We start from the raw sequence: 6,000 nt of genomic DNA on the forward strand, positions 1-6,000 counted from the left end.
ACTGCGTCCGGAACGTAAACTAAACAGAATTGGGAGATATCATTCTAAGTCACCATACAGGGTTATAAAACGCGATATAGATAGGGGAGTATAACACGTATGAAAAACCAAAAAACGTAAACTTTTTAAAAATACAAATTTCAATAAATTAAAGTTGTATGACCCCCCCTAAAGCCAAAATAAAAAAAAAGATGGCCCCCCCAGGGCTAAAAAAAATGATTGATGGTATGGCCCCTCTTCTGGGCCATACCAACCTTTGGTAAATAATGAACAGTCCCAATTGTACGCATGGCTTGGATACATGCTATGCTGTGTCATTTTGTCTTGTCTCCCATTTTCTACACAATATCAAATGTGTAGAGACAAAAAAAGAAAACCAACAATTCTCATATGTCATTAAGATAAAGTTGGACTGAAGCTCTCTTAATCTTTTGGGAAAGGTCAGATTTATTTTATTTCAGTACATTTTGTAAAAAGATATGTAACACACCAAAATATGTAACACACCATAGTTATATGATAAATAAATTATGTAAACTGTGGAATCATTGGCATAAGTACCATTGTCGTACAGTATATGAAACAATTCCTTCTCACTATGTTTGTTATGACACAGTTTAGTCCAAAGTAACATATATAGTACAGATCTAGGGACTTCTTTCAAACACAGCAACCTGTCCTGTACAGAGAATCAATAGTTTGGGTCTGCCTGTTAAAGAACACACTATTCAGTCTAAACACTAAGAAAGCATTTGAAATCAGACTGTCTTGTGTTTAAACCGTCATAGAAAGACAAAGTGAGCATTTGTTTTATTGTGTATAAATGCAGCCTTTCTATTCTGCCCCCTGCTGGCGCTTCCTGATGTTTTTTCTTTCACCTCACCTAATTCCACACCTCTCTTCTTAGCTCCTTTCGTGTCTGTCACTTGTTACTCTTTATACCAGGTTGAACTCTTTAAGATTATGCTGCAGAAATGTGTCTTTGACAGCTACAAAGACAAAGTGGATGTTATCTGTATCCGTGGCACAGGTGAAGTGGGGTAGACTTTCCTATCCTTGTCTGGGTTTTGTTCCTGGTACAACTCTTGCGCTGCTTTAGCATCCTTCTGCTGACCTGAAAAATCTGGGCTGGCATTAACTCACCTTCAACTCAATAAAATCAAGTCAGTGGACTTCTCTCACTGCTGTCCACTATTTTTCATATTATTTCACTCGATGTCTCGTGCCCCCTGCATGGCGTGATCACAAAAGTATTTATTATACACTTCCAGACAATTTCTATTGGCTGGACTGGCTGTCAACTGACCAGGATGGCCCTGCCCCTTGTGTCAAAAGGCACCGCACCTGTCAGTCAAGCCACTCCTCATTCCGTTTCTCCTTCTCGTGAGAAACGGCATTAATCCCTCAGTCCATCAGCAAAGTCATGTGGCAAATTATTTTCATTCAACATAGGACAAGATATCATCTTGGACCACTGAAAGCCGTCGCCGAAGCGTGAAGAAATATTCTTAAATAATCGGGGTTACGTTGGTAACCTATAGTTTTCATAGGTCGACGTTAAGATAACTACACTCTATTTTTTGCATCGAATGCTACCGACATTCTATAGAGATTGGAAACTGAGTACGTTTCTCTCTTTTTAGCCTCAAAAGCCATTTTACCGGACCTTACCACATCCGTCTCGGACTTGTCACGATCAGAGTCAGAGGTGTAGGACCCAAGCGCAGGACAAAGGCAGAGGACGAGGCAGACACAGGGTAGATCGAATGCAAGGGTGGTTTATTAACCAAAACAGAGGATCAGGAATAAACATACAAACACGAGGAGACAAGGAAAATAACACAAGGAGCTAACTAACACAGTGACTTACTTTTACCAATGACCAAAGGACTGAAAAAACAGGGGAGTATATATAGACACACGGTTAACTAGTGGACACAGGTGAAACTAACTGACAATCAACACAGGGATAGGCTAGGACTAAAAGGACACAGGTGCAAGTGGCTCAGGGGTAGAGTGGCCGGGTAGAGTGAACTGGTTCGATCCCGGGCTGGGGGGCTCCCCCAGAGTTAGCGTCGAAGTGTCCTTGAGCAAGACGCTGAACCCCTAATTGCTCCCGATGAGCAGGTTGGTGCCTTGCATGGTTTCCTCCGCCATCGGTGTATGAATGTGTGTGTGAATGGGTGAATGTAATGCACAATCTATGTAAAGCGCTTTGGATAAAAGCGCTATACAAATGCACCATTTACCATTTTACCATTTACAGGGTTAATCAGAGGACTGGTGAGACAAGACAGGAAACAGCAACTAAGGCAGACAGGAAACAATACTACAAAATAAGATACACAACATCAGGGCAAAAGGCAACAACAGAGAAACAGAATACAATTGGAATGATACAACATAATAGTGGCCTAACAGGCCTAACGAACAACCCTAAAGAGTCCAACACCATAAAAGGGCATTCAAAGTCTAAATAATGGTCAAAGTCCACGGCCCGAGGAGCGGACCGTGACAGGACTCTGTTGTGCATAGTGGCTACCGCGGTTCAAATGAAGCTGGATTTTAACAACGTTCCGTGCTTTTAAGCCGTTTGGACATGTCGTAAGCAGGTAAGACTGACAGTTTCCTTCACTCTTGAACTGCCTGAGCTTGTTTTCAGCGACATTTCCTGCTTTCGAAAGCCGGTTTGAAGCTGTATATACGGGCAAAACCACAAAGGTTTTTCTCCCCTACTAGCCTTGCAAGCTTGGTTCTAGCGTCATCCTGCATCCTCGACGGGCCGGTTTGTAGCTATCATATACGGATTAAATCTGTAAAAATGTCTCCACTCTTTCTGCATGTGTAAGATTGACTCTTGCACAAGAGCCGGTTTGATGATATTTTATAGGCATGAGACCTCGAAGGTCTTCTGCCTTGCGCTGCGTAAAATTGATTTTGGCACCACAACGCGCTTTCCTAAAAGCCGTTTCAAAGCCAATATATGCGAGTTAACTGCGTAAGTTTTCTCCCCGCAGCTGCACATGCTGAAACCGTGAAGACGGGGACATTATTACTCCGAGCCCACAACTGTGATGGCCAAGTAATTAAGGCGAAATCCAATGAGGACTCCCTGCGCAGGTCTGAACCCTGCTCCCGGTGACACTGCTTTATGTGTTGTGTTTCGGCATGCTCAATGATGTGCTGAATCAGCCTCATTTACAGAATGTCCTGGCATGAGGCTCGTAAAAAAGGCAGAGAATAGAGCGGGGAAAGACGGCGAAGAAAGTGAAACTCGCTGCAAACTGGCTGTGTGCCAAAGGTGGGGGTAAACATGAAACAAAACCAGAACCCCATACATGTGAGCCCACTATTGTGGGTGCCTTGGAGGCTCTGTGATAGTGGAACGGGCACGCACGGGTCCCAAGAACACGGTGCGTGCACGCGCACCATTTCCTGGTGGGCCTGGGGTGGCAAGGCCCCGGATTCATAAATGAATGCCTCTATGCCTCTAAGCCCAGCCTCTAATCCATACAGCAGTCTTTGTTTTTGTATATTGGTAATATTGGATGTCATAGAATTGTGTTAACCTTCTTGGAAAAGCTGTTACGGTATGTGAAATCTGTGTAGGGGGAGAACAGAGAAAGAGAGGTCTTTAATACGGCAGCTCCATAAACCAGGCTGACAACTACTGCATGATCTGATGGGAACTGCTGCTGGCTCTCGACAACACATCTATTGTTTATGTTATAAACTTACCTTGCTATGGTTCACCCTGTCCACCCTGCCACAGTGTGATCAATTTATCGCTGCAAAAATCCATACTCTTCTAATGTTGGAATGCAACCTATTTATGTTTCTCTTTGCTTAAATAATTGTATTATTCTGCCATTCATGTAACATAAAAATAATGAACACTTAACTCTATTTAAGCCCTATTTTAGCTATAGCCAGGCAATAATTCTCATTTCAATACCGCCTATTCTTAATTATTTTCACAACTCTGAGGTTCCCTTGTGCACTTCAGTCTCGTTCATCTGTGCCTGTCTTGTTGACACAGCCACTGAATTTGGTGAAACAGCTGAACCGTAAACATCTTGATAAGAAAGGACCACTACTGCACAGTGTCAATATGGAAAGATTAGAGCTGCTCACCACTAAAATCAACTTAATCTCCTCCCTTAATTTTTCCCTACATGTATTGTCTTTATTCAAAGATTATAATATGTTGAATACTAATAACTTAATTAGTCGTAACATGTGCCTTCATAGTTTCAGATTGAGACGTGCCTGCCTCTGAAAAGCCACTAAATTATTATTATTAAGTTATATCATCAAATGAGTATATTAAGGGCTGTTTTAGTGACCACAAACTTAATTTCTGCAAAAATATAATAATCGATTGGTTTATGTTTTCCAATAAATTGGCTTTATATATATATATATATATATATATATATATATATATATATATATATATATAAATATATATATATATATATATATATATATATATATATATCATATATCATATATTTATATACATATAATGATACTGTGTAAATTAATTGCAGTTACAGTGTATGTGATGTCAGTCAGGCCTCTGTTCTGCTCCTCACTTAATCTTGTGTGGTCTATGACTAATGTTTGCACTATCTGTACTCCAAAATGCGTCTCGCCACTAAGAGAGACTACTAGCCCTTCCACGGAAAGAAATTATGAGGTGTTCAATCGATGCCTAAGTAGGGTATCAATACTTAGACGCGTTTGGGCTTTCTGTCATCTGCTTACATTTTTAAAATTAGTATTGTTAATATTGTTATTATTATAATTATTACATATTTATTTATTTGAGTCCAACACTCAACTAATTTATTCACACGGTCAAAATGGCATTATTTACTTTCCTAGAATGGCTTCTGCTGGCTGGTCCTCCTTGCTGATATTCATTTCAGTGTCTACAACACTCTCACTCTATATGTGTTTACATTAAAGATGGCACCTTTATACTTTGCCTCTATTGTTATGTTATTGCCACGTATGCTAACTCTTGTTTTATATATATTCTGCAGAATTTTCTGAAGAAACTAATTTATTTGAAGAACATATTCCTCACTTAACTCTGACCTCGCTTTTTTCATTCTATATTTTTTCAAAATAACTGACTCCAATCTTCTAATCTTAAGGGTTACATTCCCTATCTGTTTCACCCAATCAAGAGCATCTACGTTGCCATGTGGAGGTACTCTGCTGCAAGCCCACGTCCAACATTCTAAATTTGCAATAAGTCACTTTTGAACCCACTTAAATATCCAAGGTTTCCAGTAATTATACTGGAGTAGATGTACAACATTGGCCTCTGAAATGTAGTCGAGTAGAAGTAAAAGTATTGACAACTGGAACTACTCTAGTGCAGTACAAATGGAAAACCTCAAAATGTACTTAAGTAGAACACTAAACTAAAGTACTAGTGACCTTCCACCACTGAACCCCATGCCGGCGGTTATCTTCCTTGTTTAAATTCCTAAGCAGGACAAAATCTCTAAACAAAGTGCTCACGGAGCAGACTACACTATCCACTGACATGCACAACAATTTTCCTTTTGAAAATAGCAGATCCATAAGCTCGAAGTGCTTGAGATGAAATAGCGTATGAGCTTGTAGATCGGCAATTTCCAAATGGCTGAGCTGTGTGCAGGGCTGAAGTGATTTTGCAGCAGTTATCAACATCTGCAAGGTAAACAGTAACCAACGTTCTCAAGGTGTTTTGCAGGGGCAGAAGCACACTGTCTGCCTCTGAGATGTATGCAATGGAAGTAAAAATACAGGTATCTGTAAGGGCTTTTTAAAGTAACAATACCTCAAGACTGTACTTACGCACAATACTGGACCTCATGTACGTGGTCACCTTGCACCAGGGAATGAACACCGAAGCACATAGGATCATAGAATACAGAGAGACAGATGCTGGGAGGATCGACTCGGTCCACCCAGCCACGCTAACGGGACATCATGGGGTAT

This window comes from Gymnoscopelus braueri, assembly GCF_963280865.1.
Source record: "Gymnoscopelus braueri genome assembly, contig: SCAFFOLD_130, whole genome shotgun sequence".
Lineage (NCBI taxonomy): Eukaryota > Metazoa > Chordata > Actinopteri > Myctophiformes > Myctophidae > Gymnoscopelus > Gymnoscopelus braueri.